Source organism: Lasioglossum baleicum, chromosome 14 (assembly GCF_051020765.1).
Source record: "Lasioglossum baleicum chromosome 14, iyLasBale1, whole genome shotgun sequence".
Lineage (NCBI taxonomy): Eukaryota > Metazoa > Arthropoda > Insecta > Hymenoptera > Halictidae > Lasioglossum > Lasioglossum baleicum.
The window spans coordinates 1092134-1113175 of record NC_134942.1 but is presented as its reverse complement, the minus strand read 5'-3'; positions in this window follow the sequence as shown (position 1 = coordinate 1113175).

Sequence of the window (21042 nt, the reverse complement as noted above, 5' to 3'; positions counted from 1 at the left end):
GAGGATCGCAGTGCCACCACTGCGAGGAGGCCCAGGACTCTGCGCGGCATATGCTGGAAGAATGTCCAGCGTGGTCGGCGCCGCGCAGAGACCTAAGGGGCGTTATTGGGATGGACCTCTCGTTGCCGGTCGTGGTCGACCACATGATCGGCAGCGAGAGGTCAAGAGCAGCGTTTGCCTCCTTCTGCGAGATTGTGATAACGCAGAAGGAGGCAGCGGAGAGGGAAGGCGACCCCCTCTCCGCCAGGAGGTTAGCATCGGCGGGGCAACCCCGACGAGGCCGACGGCCCCCTGTTAAGGGGCCGCAGACGTAAAGGCGGCGGTGGGACTACTTAGTACTTCCACCGCCGCCAAGGGGGGCTGGCCGTTAAGGCGCCCCCGGGGTGGGCAGGTTCGCGGGGGCCGTGGTGGAGCAATAATCCCCTCCCCGCCTCTACAAAGATGCGACCTGCCGGTCGACCCCCCTCCTTTTATTTTATAATATTTCATTTTATTCTATATATATTTTATATTCTATATTATAAATTTTATCTTTATCTTTCATTCCCCTTTATTTTGCCCCCCCCCCTTCTTATGTTTGTTGTGTTTTGTTCATTGTATTTATTTACTTATTATTATTTATTTATTTATTGACTTTTATTTTATCTATTTTATCTATACACCTTTTCATTTATTGATTTTATCTTTTATTTTATCATATTTTTAAGTTTTATGCGGTTCGACCAGGGGGCACGGGGGGAGGGGACAGACGCGAGCCGGAACTCGCCTCTGTCCCCTCCTTGTCGCGTGCGGAAAAAAATGCAATGCAGCGTGTACGAGTATTTGCACATGTATAAAAATCGGATGGCGCGGTAACAAAAATTCTAGATTATACAGCACAAGTTGCAGCAATGGATGCGCATATGTTAAATTACCTGCATATCGCCGTTTCCTCAAACTGTGTGTTCGTCACTGGCACTGGGAGGATCGCAGTGCCACCACTGCGAGGAGGCCCAGGACTCTGCGCGGCATATGCTGGAAGAATGTCCAGCGTGGTCGGCGCCGCGCAGAGACCTAAGGGGCGTTATTGGGATGGACCTCTCGTTGCCGGTCGTGGTCGACCACATGATCGGCAGCGAGAGGTCAAGAGCAGCGTTTGCCTCCTTCTGCGAGATTGTGATAACGCAGAAGGAGGCAGCGGAGAGGGAAGGCGACACCCTCTCCGCCAGGAGGTTAGCATCGGCGGGGCAACCCCGACGAGGCCGACGGCCCCCTGTAAGGGGCCGCAGACGTAATGGCGGCGGTGGGACTACTTAGTACTTCCACCGCCGCCAAGGGGGCTGGCCGTTAAGGCGCCCCCGGGGTGGGCAGGTCGCGGGTGGCGAGGTGGAGCAATAATCCCCTCCCCGCCTCTACAAAGATGCGACCTGCCGGTCGACCCCCCTCCTTTTATTTTATAATATTTCATTTTATTCTATATATATTTTATATTCTATATTATAAATTTTATCTTTATCTTTCATTCCCCTTTATTTTGCCCCCCCTTCTTATGTTTGTTGTGTTTTGTCCATTGTATTTATTTACTTATTATTATTTATTTATTTATTGACTTTTATTTTATCTATTTTATCTATACACCTTTTCATTTATTGATTTTATCTTTTATTTTATCATATTTTTAAGTTTTATGCGGGTCGACCAGGGGGCACGGGTGGAGGGGACAGACGCGAGCCGGAACTCGCCTCTGTCACCTCCTTGTCGCGTGCGGAAAAAAATACAATGCAGCGTGTACGAGTATTTGCACATGTATAAAAATCGGATGGCGCGGTAACAAAAATTCTAAACTATACAGCACAAGTTGCAGCAATGGATGCGCATATGTTAAATTACCTGCATACCGCCGTTTCCTCAAACTGTGTGTTCGTCACTGACACTGGGAGGATCGCAGTGTCACCACTGCGAGGAGGCTCAGGACTCTGCGCGGCATATGCTGGAAGAATGTCCAGCGTGGTCGGCGCCGCGCAGAGACCTAAGGGGCGTTATTGGGATGGACCTCTCGTTGCCGGTCGTGGTCGACCACATGATCGGCAGCGAGAGGTCAAGAGCAGCGTTTGCCTCCTTCTGCGAAATTGTGATAACGCAGAAGGAGGCAGCGGAGAGGGAAGGCGACCCCCTCTCCGCCAGGAGGTTAGCATCGGCGGGGCAACCCCGACGAGGCCGACGGCCCCCTGTAAGTGGCCGCAGACGTAATGGCGGCGGAGGTACTACTTAGTACTTCCACCGCCGCCAAGGGGGGCTGGCCGTTAAGGCGCCTCCGGGGTGGGCAGGTCGCGGGGGCCGAGGTGGAGCAATAATCCCCTCCCCCCATCTACAAAGATGCGACCTGCCGGTCGACCCCCCTCCTTTTATTTTATAATATTTCATTTTATTCTATATATATTTTATATTCTATATTATAAATTTTATCTTTATCTTTCATTCCCCTTTATTTTGCCCCCCCTTCTTATGTTTGTTGTGTTTTGTCCATTGTATTTATTTACTTATTATTATTTATTTATTTATTGACTTTTATTTTATCTATTTTATCTATACACCTTTTCATTTATTGATTTTATCTTTTATTTTATCGTATTTTTAAGTTTTATGAGGGTCTACGTGGGTGGTGGGACGGGGGGAGGGGACAGACGCGAGCCGGAACTCGCCTCTGTCCCCTCCTTGTCGCGTGCGGAAAAAAATGCAATGCAGCGTTTACGAGTATTTGCACATGTATAAAAATCGAATGGCGCGGTAACAAAAATTCTAAATTATACAGCACAAGTTGCAGCAATGCATGCGCATAAGTTAAATTACCTGCATACAGCCGTTTCCTCAAACTGTGTGTTCATAACTGGCACTGGGAGGATCGCAGTGCCACCACTGCGCGGAGGCCCAGGACTCTGCACGGCATACGCTGAAAGAATGTCCAGCGTGGTCGGCACCGGGCAGAGACCTAAGGGGCGTTATTGGGATGGACCTCACGTTACCGGTCGTGGTCGACCACATGATCGGCAGCAAGAGGTCAAGAGCAGCTTTTGCCTCCTTCTGCGAGATTGTGATAACGCAGAAGGAGGCAGCGGAGAGGGAGAGGGAAGCCGGCCCCCTCTCCGCCAGGAGGCTAGAATCGGCGGGGCAACCCCGACGAGGCCGACGGCCCCCTGTTAAGGGGCCGCAGACGTAAAGGCGGCGGTGGGACTACTTAGTACTTCCACCGCCGCCAAGGGGGGCTGGCCGTTAAGGCGCCACCGCGGTGGGCAGGTCGCGGGGGCCGAGTTGGAGCAATAATCCCCTCCCCGCCTCTACAATGAAGCGACCTGCCGGTCGACCCCCTCCTTTTATTTTATAATATTTCATTTTATTCTATATATATTTTATATTCTATATTATAAATTTTATCTTTATCTTTCATTCCCCTTTGTTTTGCCCCCCCTTCTTATGTTTGTTGTGTTTTGTCCATTGTATTTATTTACTTATTATTATTTATTTATTTATTGACTTTTATTTTATCTATTTTATCTATACACCTTTTCATTTATTAATTTTATCTTTTATTTTATCGTATTTTTAAGTTTTATGAGGGTCTACGTGGGTGGTGGGACGGGGGGAGGGGACAGACGCGAGCCGGAACTTGCCTCGGTCCCCTCCTTGTCGCGTGCGGAAAAAAATGCAATGCAGCGTGTACGAGTATTTGCACATGTATAAAAATCGAATGGCGCGGTAACAAAAATTCTAAATTATACAGCACAAGTTGCAGCAATGGATGCGCATATGTTAAATTACCTGCATACCGCCGTTTCCTCAAACTGTGTGTTCGTCACTGGCACTGGGAGGATCGCAGTGCCACCACTGCGAGGAGGCCCAGGACTCTGCGCGGCATATGCTGGAAGCATGTCCAGCGTGGTCGGCGCCGCGCAGAGACCTAAGGGGCGTTATTGGGATGGACCTCTCGTTGCCGGTCGTGGTCGACCACATGATCGGCAGCGAGAGGTCAAGAGCAGCGTTTGCCTCCTTCTGCGAAATTGTGATAACGCAGAAGGAGGCAGCGGAGAGGGAAGGCGACCCCCTCTCCGCCAGGAGGTTAGCATCGGCGGGGCAACCCCGACGAGGCCGACGGCCCCCTGTAAGTGGCCGCAGACGTAATGGCGGCGGAGGTACTACTTAGTACTTCCACCGCCGCCAAGGGGGGCTGGCCGTTAAGGCTCCCTGGGGTGGGCAGGTTGCGGGGGGCGAGGTGGAGCAATAATCCCCTCCCCCCATCTACAAAGATGCGACCTGCCGGTCGACCACCCTCCTTTTATTTTATAATATTTCATTTTATTCTATATATATTTTATATTCTATATTATAAATTTTATCTTTATCTTTCATTCCCCTTTATTTTGCCCCCCCTTCTTATGTTTGTTGTGTTTTGTCCATTGTATTTATTTACTTATTATTATTTATTTATTTATTGACTTTTATTTTATCTATTTTATCTATACACCTTTTCATTTATTGATTTTATCTTTTATTTTATCTTATTTTTAAGTTTTATGAGGGTCTACGTGGGGGGTGGGACGGGGGGAGGGGACAGACGCGAGCCGGAACTCGCCTCTGTCCCCTCCTTGTCGCGTGCGGAAAAAAATGCAATGCAGCGTGTACGAGTATTTGCACATGTATAAAAATCGAATGGCGCGGTAACAAAAATTCTAAATTATACAGCACAAGTTGCAGCAATGCATGCGCATAAGTTAAATTACCTGCATACAGCCGTTTCCTCAAACTGTGTGTTCATAACTGGCACTGGGAGGATCGCAGTGCCACCACTGCGCGGAGGCCCAGGACTCTGCACGGCATACGCTGGAAGAATGTCCAGCGTGGTCGGCACCGGGCAGAGACCTAAGGGGCGTTATTGGGATGGACCTCACGTTACCGGTCGAGGTCGACCACATGATCGGCAGCAAGAGGTCAAGAGCAGCTTTTGCCTCCTTCTGCGAGATTGTGATAACGCAGAAGGAGGCAGCGGGAGGGAGAGGGATGCCGGCCCCCTCTCCGCCAGGAGGCTAGCATCGGCGGGGCAACCCCGACGAGGCCGACGGCCCCCTGTTAAGGGGCCGCAGACGTAAAGGCGGCGGTGGGCCTACTTAGTACTTCCACCGCCGCCAAGGGGGGCTGGCCGTTAAGGCGCCCCCGGGGTGGGCAGGTCGCGGGGGCCGAGGTGGAGCAATAATCCCCTCCCCGCCTCTACAAAGATGCGACCTGCCGGTCGACCCCCCTCCTTTTATTTTATAATATTTCATTTTATTCTATATATATTTTATATTCTATATTATAAATTTTATCTTTATCTTTCATTCCCCTTTATTTTGCCCCCCCTTCTTATGTTTGTTGTGTTTTGTCCATTGTATTTATTTACTTATTATTATTTATTTATTTATTGACTTTTATTTTATCTATTTTATCTATACACCCTTTCATTTATTGATTTTATCTTTTATTTTATCGTACTTTTAAGTTTTGAGGGTCTACGTGGGGGGTGGGGTGGGGGGAGGGGACAGACGCGAGCCGGAACTCGCCTCTGTCCCCTCCTTGTCGCGTGCGGAAAAAAATGCAATGCAGCGTGTACGAGTATTTGCACATGTATAAAAATCGAATGGCGCGGTAACAAAAATTCTAAATTATACAGCACAAGTTGCAGCAATGCATGCGCATAAGTTAAATTACCTGCATACCGCCGTTTCCTCAAACTGTGTGTTCGTCACTGGCACTGCGAGGAGGCCCAGGACTCTGCGCGGCATATGCTGGAAGAATGTCCAGCGTGGTCGGCGCCGCGCAGAGACCTAAGGGGCGTTATTGGGATGGACCTCTCGTTGCCGGTCGTGGTCGACCACATGATCGGCAGCGAGAGGTCAAAAGCAGCGTTTGCTTCCTTCTGCGAGATTGTGATAACGCAGAAGGAGGCAGCGGAGAGGGAAGGCGACCCCCTCTCCGCCAGGAGGTTAGCATCGGCGGGGCAACCCCGACGAGGCCGACAGCCCCCTGTTAAGGGGCCGCAGACGTAATGGCGGCGGTGGGACTACTTAGTACTTCCACCGCCGCCAAGGGGGGCTGGCCTTTAAGGCGCCCCCGGGGTGGGCAGGTCGCGGGTGGCGAGGTGGAGCAATAATCCCCTCCCCGCCTCTACAAAGATGCGACCTGCCGGTCGACCCCCCTCCTTTTATTTTATAATATTTCATTTTATTCTATATATATTTTATATTCTATATTATAAATTTTATCTTTATCTTTCATTCCCCTTTATTTTGCCCCCCCTTCTTATGTTTGTTGTGTTTTGTCCATTGTATTTATTTACTTATTATTATTTATTTATTTATTGACTTTTATTTTATTTATTTTATCTATACACCTTTTCATTTATTGATTTTATCTTATATTTTATCATATTTTTAAGTTTTATGCGGGTTGACCAGGGGGTGGGACGGGGGGAAGGGACAGACGCGAGCCGGAACTCGCCTCTGTCCCCTCCTTGTCGCGTTGCGGAAAAAAATACAATGCAGCGTGTACGAGTATTTGCACATGTATAAAAATCGGATGGCGCGGTAACAAAAATTCTAAATTATACAGCACAAGTTGCAGCAATGGATGCGCATATGTTAAATTACCTGCATACCGCCGTTTCCTCAAACTTTGTGTTCGTAACTGGCACTGGGAGGATCGCAGTGCCACCACTGCGAGGAGGCCCAGGACTCTGCGCGGCATACGCAGGAAGAATGTCCAGCGAGGTCGGCACGGCGCAGAGACCTAAGGGGCGTTATTGGGATGGACCTCACGTTACCGGTCGTGGTCGACCACATGATCGGCAGCAAGAGGTCAAGAGCAGCGTTTGCCTCCTTCTGCGAGATTGTGATAACGCAGAAGGAGGCAGCGGAGAGGGAGAGGGAAGCCGGCCCCCTCTCCGCCAGGAGGCTAGCATCGGCGGGGCAACCCCGACGAGGCCGACGGCCCCCTGTTAAGGGGCCGCAGACGTAAAGGCGGCGGTGGGACTACTTAGTACTTCCACCGCCGCCAAGGGGGGCTGGCCGTTAAGGCGCCCCCGGGGTGGGCAGGTCGCGGGGGCCGTGGTGGAGCAATAATCCCCTCCCCGCCTCTACAAAGATGCGACCTGCCGGTCGACCCCCCTCCTTTTATTTTATAATATTTCATTTTATTCTATATATATTTTATATTCTATATTATAAATTTTATCTTTATCTATCGTTCCCCTTTATTTTGCCCCCCCTTCTTATGTTTGTTGTGTTTTGTCCATTGTATTTATTTACTTATTATTATTTATTTATTTATTGACTTTTATTTTATCTATTTTATCTATACACCTTTTCATTTATTGATTTTATCTTTTATTTTATCATATTTTTAAGTTTTATGCGGGTCAACCAGGGGGCACGGGGGGAGGGGACAGACGCGAGCCGGAACTCGCCTCTGTCACCTCCTTGTCGCGTGCGGAAAAAAATACAATGCAGCGTGTACGAGTATTTGCACATGCATAAAAATCGGATGGCGCGGTAACAAAAATTCTAAATTATACAGCACAAGTTGCAGCAATGGATGCGCATATGTTAAATTACCTGCATACCGCCGTTTCCTCAAACTGTGTGTTCGTCACTGACACTGGGAGGATCGCAGTGTCACCACTGCGAGGAGGCCCAGGACTCTGCGCGGCATACGCTGGAAGAATGTCCAGCGTGGTCGGCACAGCGCAGAGACCTAAGGGGCGTTATTGGGATGGACCTCTCGTTGCCGGCCGTGGTCGACCACATGATCGGCAGCGAGAGGTCAAGAGCAGCGTTTGCCTCCTTCTGCGAGATTGTGATAACGCAGAAGGTGGCAGCGGAGAGGGAGAGGGAAGCCGGCCCCCTCTCCGCCAGGAGGCTAGGATCGGCGGGGCAACCCCGACGAGGCCGACGGCCCCCTGTTAAGGGGCCGCAGACGTAAAGGCGGCGGTGGGACTACTTAGTACTTCCACCGCCGCCAAGGGGGGCTGGCCGTTAAGGCGCCCCCGGGGTGGGCAGGTCGTGGGGGCCGAGGTGGAGCAATAATCCCCACCCCGCCTCTACAAAGATGCGACCTGCCGGTCGACCCCCCTCCTTTTATTTTATAATATTTCATTTTATTCTATATATAATTTATATTCTATATTATAAATTTTATCTTTATCTTTCATTCCCCTTTATTTTGCCCCCCCCTTCTTATGTTTGTTGTGTTTTGTCCATTGTATTTATTTACTTATTATTATTTATTTATTTATTGACTTTTATTTTATCTATTTTATCTATACACCTTTTCATTTATTGATTTTATCTTTTATTTTATCGTATTTTTAAGTTTTATGAGGGTCTACGTGGGTGGTGGGACGGGGGGAGGGGACAGACGCGAGCCGGAACTTGCCTCTGTCCCCTCCTTGTCGCGTGCGGAAAAAAATGCAATGCAGCGTGTACGAGTATTTGCACATGTATAAAAATCGAATGGCGCGGTAACAAAAATTCTAAATTATACAGCACAAGTTGCAGCAATGCATGCGCATAAGTTAAATTACCTGCATACCGCCGTTTCCTCAAACTGTGTGTTCGTCACTGGCACTGGGAGGATCGCAGTGCCACCACTGCGAGGAGGCCCAGGACTCTGCGCGGCATATGCTGGAAGAATGTCCAGCGTGGTCGGCGCCGCGCAGAGACCTAAGGGGCGTTATTGGGATGGACCTCACGTTGCCGGTCGTGGTGGACCACATGATCGGCAGCGAGAGGTCAAAAGCAGCGTTTGCCTCCTTCTGCGAGATTGTGATAACGCAGAAGGAGGCAGCGGAGAGGGAAGGCGACCCCCTCTCCGCCAGGAGGTTAGCATCGGCGGGGCAACCCCGACGAGGCCGACGGCCCCCTGTTAAGGGGCCGCAGACGTAATGGCGGCGGTGGGACTACTTAGTACTTCCACCGCCGCCAAGGGGGGCTGGCCTTTAAGGCGCCCCCGGGGTGGGCAGGTCGCGGGTGGCGAGGTGGAGCAATAATCCCCTCCCCGCCTCTACAAAGATGCGACCTGCCGGTCGACCCCCCTCCTTTTATTTTATAATATTTCATTTTATTCTATATATATTTTATATTCTATATTATAAATTTTATTTTATCTTTCATTCCCCTTTATTTTGCCCCCCCTTCTTATGTTTGTTGTGTTTTGTCCATTGTATTTATTTACTTATTATTATTTATTTATTTATTGACTTTTATTTTATCTATTTTATCTATACACCTTTTCATTTATTGATTTTATCTTTTATTTTATCATATTTTTAAGTTTTATGCGGGTTGACCAGGGGGTGGGACGGGGGGAAGGGACAGACGCGAGCCGGAACTCGCCTCTGTCCCCTCCTTGTCGCGTTGCGGAAAAAAATACAATGCAGCGTGTACGAGTATTTGCACATGTATAAAAATCGGATGGCGCGGTAACAAAAATTCTAAATTATACAGCACAAGTTGCAGCAATGGATGCGCATATGTTAAATTACCTGCATACCGCCGTTTCCTCAAACTTTGTGTTCGTCACTGGCACTGGGAGGATCGCAGTGCCACCACTGCGAGGAGGCCCAGGACTCTGCGCGGCATACGCAGGAAGAATGTCCAGCGTAGTCGGCACGGCGCAGAGACCTAAGGGGCGTTATTGGGATGGACCTCACGTTACCGGTCGTGGTCGACCACATGATCGGCAGCAAGAGGTCAAGAGCAGCGTATGCCTCCTACTGCGAGATTGTGATAACGCAGAAGGAGGCAGCGGAGAGGGAGAGGGAAGCCGGCCCACTCTCCGCCAGGAGGCTAGCATCGGCGGGGCAACCCCGACGAGGCCGACGGCCCCCTGTTAAGGGGCCGCAGACGTAAAGGCGGCGGTGGGACTACTTAGTACTTCCACCGCCGCCAAGGGGGGCTGGCCGTTAAGGCGCCCCCGGGGTGGGCAGGTCGCGGGGGCCGTGGTGGAGCAATAATCCCCTCCCCGCCTCTACAAAGATGCGACCTGCCGGTCGACCCCCCTCCTTTTATTTTATAATATTTCATTTTATTCTATATATATTTTATATTCTATATTATAAATTTTATCTTTATCTATCGTTCCCCTTTATTTTGCCCCCCCTTCTTATGTTTGTTGTGTTTTGTCCATTGTATTTATTTACTTATTATTATTTATTTATTTATTGACTTTTATTTTATCTATTTTATCTATACACCTTTTCATTTATTGATTTTATCTTTTATTTTATGATATTTTTAAGTTTTATGCGGGTCGACCAGGGGGCACGGGGGGAGGGGACAGACGCGAGCCGGAACTCGCCTCTGTCACCTCCTTGTCGCGTGCGGAAAAAAATACAATGCAGCGTGTACGAGTATTTGCACATGTATAAAAATCGGATGGCGCGGTAACAAAAATTCTAAATTATACAGCACAAGTTGCAGCAATGGATGCGCATATGTTAAATTACCTGCATACCGCCGTTTCCTCAAACTGTGTGTTCGTCACTGACACTGGGAGGATCGCAGTGTCACCACTGCGAGGAGGCCCAGGACTCTGCGCGGCATACGCTGGAAGAATGTCCAGCGTGGTCGGCACAGCGCAGAGACCTAAGGGGCGTTATTGGGATGGACCTCTCGTTGCCGGCCGTGGTCGACCACATGATCGGCAGCGAGAGGTCAAGAGCAGCGTTTGCCTCCTTCTGCGAGATTGTGATAACGCAGAAGGAGGCAGCGGAGAGGGAGAGGGAAGCCGGCCCCCTCTCCGCCATGAGGCTAGGATCGGCGGGGCAACCCCGACGAGGCCGACGGCCCCCTGTTAAGGGGCCGCAGACGTAAAGGCGGCGGTGGGACTACTTAGTACTTCCACCGCCGCCAAGGGGGGCTGGCCGTTAAGGCGCCCCCGGGGTGGGCAGGTCGCGGGGGCCGTGGTGGAGCAATAATCCCCTTCCCGCCTCTACAAAGATGCGACCTGCCGGTCGACCCCCCTCCTTTTATTTTATAATATTTCATTTTATTCTATATATATTTTATATTCTATATTATAAATTTTATCTTTATCTATCGTTCCCCTTTATTTTGCCCCCCCCTTCTTATGTTTGTTGTGTTTTGTCCATTGTATTTATTTACTTATTATTATTTATTTATTTATTGACTTTTATTTTATCTATTTTATCTATACACCTTTTCATTTATTGATTTTATCTTTTATTTTATCATATTTTTAAGTTTTATGCGGGTCGACCAGGGGGCACGGGTGGAGGGGACAGACGCGAGCCGGAACTCGCCTCTGTCACCTCCTTGTCGCGTGCGGAAAAAAATACAATGCAGCGTGTACGAGTATTTGCACATGTATAAAAATCGGATGGCGCGGTAACAAAAATTCTAAACTATACAGCACAAGTTGCAGCAATGGATGCGCATATGTTAAATTACCTGCATACCGCCGTTTCCTCAAACTGTGTGTTCGTCACTGACACTGGGAGGATCGCAGTGTCACCACTGCGAGGAGGCTCAGGACTCTGCGCGGCATATGCTGGAAGAATGTCCAGCGTGGTCGGCGCCGCGCAGAGACCTAAGGGGCGTTATTGGGATGGACCTCTCGTTGCCGGTCGTGGTCGACCACATGATCGGCAGCGAGAGGTCAAGAGCAGCGTTTGCCTCCTTCTGCGAAATTGTGATAACGCAGAAGGAGGCAGCGGAGAGGGAAGGCGACCCCCTCTCCGCCAGGAGGTTAGCATCGGCGGGGCAACCCCGACGAGGCCGACGGCCCCCTGTAAGTGGCCGCAGACGTAATGGCGGCGGAGGTACTACTTAGTACTTCCACCGCCGCCAAGGGGGGCTGGCCGTTAAGGCGCCTCCGGGGTGGGCAGGTCGCGGGGGCCGAGGTGGAGCAATAATCCCCTCCCCCCATCTACAAAGATGCGACCTGCCGGTCGACCCCCCTCCTTTTATTTTATAATATTTCATTTTATTCTATATATATTTTATATTCTATATTATAAATTTTATCTTTATCTTTCATTCCCCTTTATTTTGCCCCCCCTTCTTATGTTTGTTGTGTTTTGTCCATTGTATTTATTTACTTATTATTATTTATTTATTTATTGACTTTTATTTTATCTATTTTATCTATACACCTTTTCATTTATTGATTTTATCTTTTATTTTATCGTATTTTTAAGTTTTATGAGGGTCTACGTGGGTGGTGGGACGGGGGGAGGGGACAGACGCGAGCCGGAACTCGCCTCTGTCCCCTCCTTGTCGCGTGCGGAAAAAAATGCAATGCAGCGTTTACGAGTATTTGCACATGTATAAAAATCGAATGGCGCGGTAACAAAAATTCTAAATTATACAGCACAAGTTGCAGCAATGCATGCGCATAAGTTAAATTACCTGCATACAGCCGTTTCCTCAAACTGTGTGTTCATAACTGGCACTGGGAGGATCGCAGTGCCACCACTGCGCGGAGGCCCAGGACTCTGCACGGCATACGCTGAAAGAATGTCCAGCGTGGTCGGCACCGGGCAGAGACCTAAGGGGCGTTATTGGGATGGACCTCACGTTACCGGTCGTGGTCGACCACATGATCGGCAGCAAGAGGTCAAGAGCAGCTTTTGCCTCCTTCTGCGAGATTGTGATAACGCAGAAGGAGGCAGCGGAGAGGGAGAGGGAAGCCGGCCCCCTCTCCGCCAGGAGGCTAGAATCGGCGGGGCAACCCCGACGAGGCCGACGGCCCCCTGTTAAGGGGCCGCAGACGTAAAGGCGGCGGTGGGACTACTTAGTACTTCCACCGCCGCCAAGGGGGGCTGGCCGTTAAGGCGCCACCGCGGTGGGCAGGTCGCGGGGGCCGAGTTGGAGCAATAATCCCCTCCCCGCCTCTACAATGAAGCGACCTGCCGGTCGACCCCCTCCTTTTATTTTATAATATTTCATTTTATTCTATATATATTTTATATTCTATATTATAAATTTTATCTTTATCTTTCATTCCCCTTTGTTTTGCCCCCCCTTCTTATGTTTGTTGTGTTTTGTCCATTGTATTTATTTACTTATTATTATTTATTTATTTATTGACTTTTATTTTATCTATTTTATCTATACACCTTTTCATTTATTGATTTTATCTTTTATTTTATCGTATTTTTAAGTTTTATGAGGGTCTACGTGGGTGGTGGGACGGGGGGAGGGGACAGACGCGAGCCGGAACTTGCCTCGGTCCCCTCCTTGTCGCGTGCGGAAAAAAATGCAATGCAGCGTGTACGAGTATTTGCACATGTATAAAAATCGAATGGCGCGGTAACAAAAATTCTAAATTATACAGCACAAGTTGCAGCAATGGATGCGCATATGTTAAATTACCTGCATACCGCCGTTTCCTCAAACTGTGTGTTCGTCACTGGCACTGGGAGGATCGCAGTGCCACCACTGCGAGGAGGCCCAGGACTCTGCGCGGCATATGCTGGAAGCATGTCCAGCGTGGTCGGCGCCGCGCAGAGACCTAAGGGGCGTTATTGGGATGGACCTCACGTTACCGGTCGTGGTCGACCACATGATCGGCAGCAAGAGGTCAAGAGCAGCTTTTGCCTCCTTCTGCGAGATTGTGATAACGCAGAAGGAGGCAGCGGAGAGGGAGAGGGAAGCCGGCCCCCTCTCCGCCAGGAGGCTAGAATCGGCGGGGCAACCCCGACGAGGCCGACGGCCCCCTGTTAAGGGGCCGCAGACGTAAAGGCGGCGGTGGGACTACTTAGTACTTCCACCGCCGCCAAGGGGGGCTGGCCGTTAAGGCGCCACCGCGGTGGGCAGGTCGCGGGGGCCGAGTTGGAGCAATAATCCCCTCCCCGCCTCTACAATGAAGCGACCTGCCGGTCGACCCCCTCCTTTTATTTTATAATATTTCATTTTATTCTATATATATTTTATATTCTATATTATAAATTTTATCTTTATCTTTCATTCCCCTTTGTTTTGCCCCCCCTTCTTATGTTTGTTGTGTTTTGTCCATTGTATTTATTTACTTATTATTATTTATTTATTTATTGACTTTTATTTTATCTATTTTATCTATACACCTTTTCATTTATTGATTTTATCTTTTATTTTATCGTATTTTTAAGTTTTATGAGGGTCTACGTGGGTGGTGGGACGGGGGGAGGGGACAGACGCGAGCCGGAACTTGCCTCGGTCCCCTCCTTGTCGCGTGCGGAAAAAAATGCAATGCAGCGTGTACGAGTATTTGCACATGTATAAAAATCGAATGGCGCGGTAACAAAAATTCTAAATTATACAGCACAAGTTGCAGCAATGGATGCGCATATGTTAAATTACCTGCATACCGCCGTTTCCTCAAACTGTGTGTTCGTCACTGGCACTGGGAGGATCGCAGTGCCACCACTGCGAGGAGGCCCAGGACTCTGCGCGGCATATGCTGGAAGCATGTCCAGCGTGGTCGGCGCCGCGCAGAGACCTAAGGGGCGTTATTGGGATGGACCTCTCGTTGCCGGTCGTGGTCGACCACATGATCGGCAGCGAGAGGTCAAGAGCAGCGTTTGCCTCCTTCTGCGAAATTGTGATAACGCAGAAGGAGGCAGCGGAGAGGGAAGGCGACCCCCTCTCCGCCAGGAGGTTAGCATCGGCGGGGCAACCCCGACGAGGCCGACGGCCCCCTGTAAGTGGCCGCAGACGTAATGGCGGCGGAGGTACTACTTAGTACTTCCACCGCCGCCAAGGGGGGCTGGCCGTTAAGGCTCCCTGGGGTGGGCAGGTTGCGGGGGGCGAGGTGGAGCAATAATCCCCTCCCCCCATCTACAAAGATGCGACCTGCCGGTCGACCACCCTCCTTTTATTTTATAATATTTCATTTTATTCTATATATATTTTATATTCTATATTATAAATTTTATCTTTATCTTTCATTCCCCTTTATTTTGCCCCCCCTTCTTATGTTTGTTGTGTTTTGTCCATTGTATTTATTTACTTATTATTATTTATTTATTTATTGACTTTTATTTTATCTATTTTATCTATACACCTTTTCATTTATTGATTTTATCTTTTATTTTATCTTATTTTTAAGTTTTATGAGGGTCTACGTGGGGGGTGGGACGGGGGGAGGGGACAGACGCGAGCCGGAACTCGCCTCTGTCCCCTCCTTGTCGCGTGCGGAAAAAAATGCAATGCAGCGTGTACGAGTATTTGCACATGTATAAAAATCGAATGGCGCGGTAACAAAAATTCTAAATTATACAGCACAAGTTGCAGCAATGCATGCGCATAAGTTAAATTACCTGCATACAGCCGTTTCCTCAAACTGTGTGTTCATAACTGGCACTGGGAGGATCGCAGTGCCACCACTGCGCGGAGGCCCAGGACTCTGCACGGCATACGCTGGAAGAATGTCCAGCGTGGTCGGCACCGGGCAGAGACCTAAGGGGCGTTATTGGGATGGACCTCACGTTACCGGTCGAGGTCGACCACATGATCGGCAGCAAGAGGTCAAGAGCAGCTTTTGCCTCCTTCTGCGAGATTGTGATAACGCAGAAGGAGGCAGCGGGAGGGAGAGGGATGCCGGCCCCCTCTCCGCCAGGAGGCTAGCATCGGCGGGGCAACCCCGACGAGGCCGACGGCCCCCTGTTAAGGGGCCGCAGACGTAAAGGCGGCGGTGGGCCTACTTAGTACTTCCACCGCCGCCAAGGGGGGCTGGCCGTTAAGGCGCCCCCGGGGTGGGCAGGTCGCGGGGGCCGAGGTGGAGCAATAATCCCCTCCCCGCCTCTACAAAGATGCGACCTGCCGGTCGACCCCCCTCCTTTTATTTTATAATATTTCATTTTATTCTATATATATTTTATATTCTATATTATAAATTTTATCTTTATCTTTCATTCCCCTTTATTTTGCCCCCCCTTCTTATGTTTGTTGTGTTTTGTCCATTGTATTTATTTACTTATTATTATTTATTTATTTATTGACTTTTATTTTATCTATTTTATCTATACACCCTTTCATTTATTGATTTTATCTTTTATTTTATCGTACTTTTAAGTTTTGAGGGTCTACGTGGGGGGTGGGGTGGGGGGAGGGGACAGACGCGAGCCGGAACTCGCCTCTGTCCCCTCCTTGTCGCGTTGCGGAAAAAAATACAATGCAGCGTGTACGAGTATTTGCACATGTATAAAAATCGGATGGCGCGGTAACAAAAATTCTAAATTATACAGCACAAGTTGCAGCAATGGATGCGCATATGTTAAATTACCTGCATACCGCCGTTTCCTCAAACTTTGTGTTCGTAACTGGCACTGGGAGGATCGCAGTGCCACCACTGCGAGGAGGCCCAGGACTCTGCGCGGCATACGCAGGAAGAATGTCCAGCGAGGTCGGCACGGCGCAGAGACCTAAGGGGCGTTATTGGGATGGACCTCACGTTACCGGTCGTGGTCGACCACATGATCGGCAGCAAGAGGTCAAGAGCAGCGTTTGCCTCCTTCTGCGAGATTGTGATAACGCAGAAGGAGGCAGCGGAGAGGGAGAGGGAAGCCGGCCCCCTCTCCGCCAGGAGGCTAGCATCGGCGGGGCAACCCCGACGAGGCCGACGGCCCCCTGTTAAGGGGCCGCAGACGTAAAGGCGGCGGTGGGACTACTTAGTACTTCCACCGCCGCCAAGGGGGGCTGGCCGTTAAGGCGCCCCCGGGGTGGGCAGGTCGCGGGGGCCGTGGTGGAGCAATAATCCCCTCCCCGCCTCTACAAAGATGCGACCTGCCGGTCGACCCCCCTCCTTTTATTTTATAATATTTCATTTTATTCTATATATATTTTATATTCTATATTATAAATTTTATCTTTATCTATCGTTCCCCTTTATTTTGCCCCCCCTTCTTATGTTTGTTGTGTTTTGTCCATTGTATTTATTTACTTATTATTATTTATTTATTTATTGACTTTTATTTTATCTATTTTATCTATACACCTTTTCATTTATTGATTTTATCTTTTATTTTATCATATTTTTAAGTTTTATGCGGGTCAACCAGGGGGCACGGGGGGAGGGGACAGACGCGAGCCGGAACTCGCCTCTGTCACCTCCTTGTCGCGTGCGGAAAAAAATACAATGCAGCGTGTACGAGTATTTGCACATGCATAAAAATCGGATGGCGCGGTAACAAAAATTCTAAATTATACAGCACAAGTTGCAGCAATGGATGCGCATATGTTAAATTACCTGCATACCGCCGTTTCCTCAAACTGTGTGTTCGTCACTGACACTGGGAGGATCGCAGTGTCACCACTGCGAGGAGGCCCAGGACTCTGCGCGGCATACGCTGGAAGAATGTCCAGCGTGGTCGGCACAGCGCAGAGACCTAAGGGGCGTTATTGGGATGGACCTCTCGTTGCCGGCCGTGGTCGACCACATGATCGGCAGCGAGAGGTCAAGAGCAGCGTTTGCCTCCTTCTGCGAGATTGTGATAACGCAGAAGGTGGCAGCGGAGAGGGAGAGGGAAGCCGGCCCCCTCTCCGCCAGGAGGCTAGGATCGGCGGGGCAACCCCGACGAGGCCGACGGCCCCCTGTTAAGGGGCCGCAGACGTAAAGGCGGCGGTGGGACTACTTAGTACTTCCACCGCCGCCAAGGGGGGCTGGCCGTTAAGGCGCCCCCGGGGTGGGCAGGTCGTGGGGGCCGAGGTGGAGCAATAATCCCCACCCCGCCTCTACAAAGATGCGACCTGCCGGTCGACCCCCCTCCTTTTATTTTATAATATTTCATTTTATTCTATATATAATTTATATTCTATATTATAAATTTTATCTTTATCTTTCATTCCCCTTTATTTTGCCCCCCCCTTCTTATGTTTGTTGTGTTTTGTCCATTGTATTTATTTACTTATTATTATTTATTTATTTATTGACTTTTATTTTATCTATTTTATCTATACACCTTTTCATTTATTGATTTTATCTTTTATTTTATCGTATTTTTAAGTTTTATGAGGGTCTACGTGGGTGGTGGGACGGGGGGAGGGGACAGACGCGAGCCGGAACTTGCCTCTGTCCCCTCCTTGTCGCGTGCGGAAAAAAATGCAATGCAGCGTGTACGAGTATTTGCACATGTATAAAAATCGAATGGCGCGGTAACAAAAATTCTAAATTATACAGCACAAGTTGCAGCAATGCATGCGCATAAGTTAAATTACCTGCATACCGCCGTTTCCTCAAACTGTGTGTTCGTCACTGGCACTGGGAGGATCGCAGTGCCACCACTGCGAGGAGGCCCAGGACTCTGCGCGGCATATGCTGGAAGAATGTCCAGCGTGGTCGGCGCCGCGCAGAGACCTAAGGGGCGTTATTGGGATGGACCTCACGTTGCCGGTCGTGGTGGACCACATGATCGGCAGCGAGAGGTCAAAAGCAGCGTTTGCCTCCTTCTGCGAGATTGTGATAACGCAGAAGGAGGCAGCGGAGAGGGAAGGCGACCCCCTCTCCGCCAGGAGGTTAGCATCGGCGGGGCAACCCCGACGAGGCCGACGGCCCCCTGTTAAGGGGCCGCAGACGTAATGGCGGCGGTGGGACTACTTAGTACTTCCACCGCCGCCAAGGGGGGCTGGCCTTTAAGGCGCCCCCGGGGTGGGCAGGTCGCGGGTGGCGAGGTGGAGCAATAATCCCCTCCCCGCCTCTACAAAGATGCGACCTGCCGGTCGACCCCCCTCCTTTTATTTTATAATATTTCATTTTATTCTATATATATTTTATATTCTATATTATAAATTTTATTTTATCTTTCATTCCCCTTTATTTTGCCCCCCCTTCTTATGTTTGTTGTGTTTTGTCCATTGTATTTATTTACTTATTATTATTTATTTATTTATTGACTTTTATTTTATCTATTTTATCTATACACCTTTTCATTTATTGATTTTATCTTTTATTTTATCATATTTTTAAGTTTTATGCGGGTTGACCAGGGGGTGGGACGGGGGGAAGGGACAGACGCGAGCCGGAACTCGCCTCTGTCCCCTCCTTGTCGCGTTGCGGAAAAAAATACAATGCAGCGTGTACGAGTATTTGCACATGTATAAAAATCGGATGGCGCGGTAACAAAAATTCTAAATTATACAGCACAAGTTGCAGCAATGGATGCGCATATGTTAAATTACCTGCATACCGCCGTTTCCTCAAACTTTGTGTTCGTCACTGGCACTGGGAGGATCGCAGTGCCACCACTGCGAGGAGGCCCAGGACTCTGCGCGGCATACGCAGGAAGAATGTCCAGCGTAGTCGGCACGGCGCAGAGACCTAAGGGGCGTTATTGGGATGGACCTCACGTTACCGGTCGTGGTCGACCACATGATCGGCAGCAAGAGGTCAAGAGCAGCGTATGCCTCCTACTGCGAGATTGTGATAACGCAGAAGGAGGCAGCGGAGAGGGAGAGGGAAGCCGGCCCACTCTCCGCCAGGAGGCTAGCATCGGCGGGGCAACCCCGACGAGGCCGACGGCCCCCTGTTAAGGGGCCGCAGACGTAAAGGCGGCGGTGGGACTACTTAGTACTTCCACCGCCGCCAAGGGGGGCTGGCCGTTAAGGCGCCCCCGGGGTGGGCAGGTCGCGGGGGCCGTGGTGGAGCAATAATCCCCTCCCCGCCTCTACAAAGATGCGACCTGCCGGTCGACCCCCCTCCTTTTATTTTATAATATTTCATTTTATTCTATATATATTTTATATTCTATATTATAAATTTTATCTTTATCTATCGTTCCCCTTTATTTTGCCCCCCCTTCTTATGTTTGTTGTGTTTTGTCCATTGTATTTATTTACTTATTATTATTTATTTATTTATTGACTTTTATTTTATCTATTTTATCTATACACCTTTTCATTTATTGATTTTATCTTTTATTTTATGATATTTTTAAGTTTTATGCGGGTCGACCAGGGGGCACGGGGGGAGGGGACAGACGCGAGCCGGAACTCGCCTCTGTCACCTCCTTGTCGCGTGCGGAAAAAAATACAATGCAGCGTGTACGAGTATTTGCACATGTATAAAAATCGGATGGCGCGGTAACAAAAATTCTAAATTATACAGCACAAGTTGCAGCAATGGATGCGCATATGTTAAATTACCTGCATACCGCCGTTTCCTCAAACTGTGTGTTCGTCACTGACACTGGGAGGATCGCAGTGTCACCACTGCGAGGAGGCCCAGGACTCTGCGCGGCATACGCTGGAAGAATGTCCAGCGTGGTCGGCACAGCGCAGAGACCTAAGGGGCGTTATTGGGATGGACCTCTCGTTGCCGGCCGTGGTCGACCACATGATCGGCAGCGAGAGGTCAAGAGCAGCGTTTGCCTCCTTCTGCGAGATTGTGATAACGCAGAAGGAGGCAGCGGAGAGGGAGAGGGAAGCCGGCCCCCTCTCCGCCATGAGGCTAGGATCGGCGGGGCAACCCCGACGAGGCCGACGGCCCCCTGTTAAGGGGCCGCAGACGTAAAGGCGGCGGTGGGACTACTTAGTACTTCCACCGCCGCCAAGGGGGGCTGGCCGTTAAGGCGCCCCCGGGGTGGGCAGGTCGTGGGGGCCGAGGTGGAGCAATAATCCCCACCCCGCCTCTACAAAGATGCGACCTGCCGGTCGACCCCCCTCCTTTTATTTTATAATATTTCATTTTATTCTATATATAATTTATATTCTATATTATAAATTTTATCTTTATCTTTCATTCCCCTTTATTTTGCCCCCCCTTCTTATGTTTGTTGTGTTTTGTCCATTGTATTTATTTACTTATTATTATTTATTTATTTATTGACTTTTATTTTATCTATTTTATCTATACACCTTTTCATTTATTGATTTTATCTTTTATTTTATCATATTTTTAAGTTTTATGCGGGTCGACCAGGGGGCACGGGGGGAGGGGACAGACGCGAGCCGGAACTCGCCTCTGTCACCTCCTTGTCGCGTACGGAAAAAAATACAATGCAGCGTGTACGAGTATTTGCACATGTATAAAAATCGGATGGCG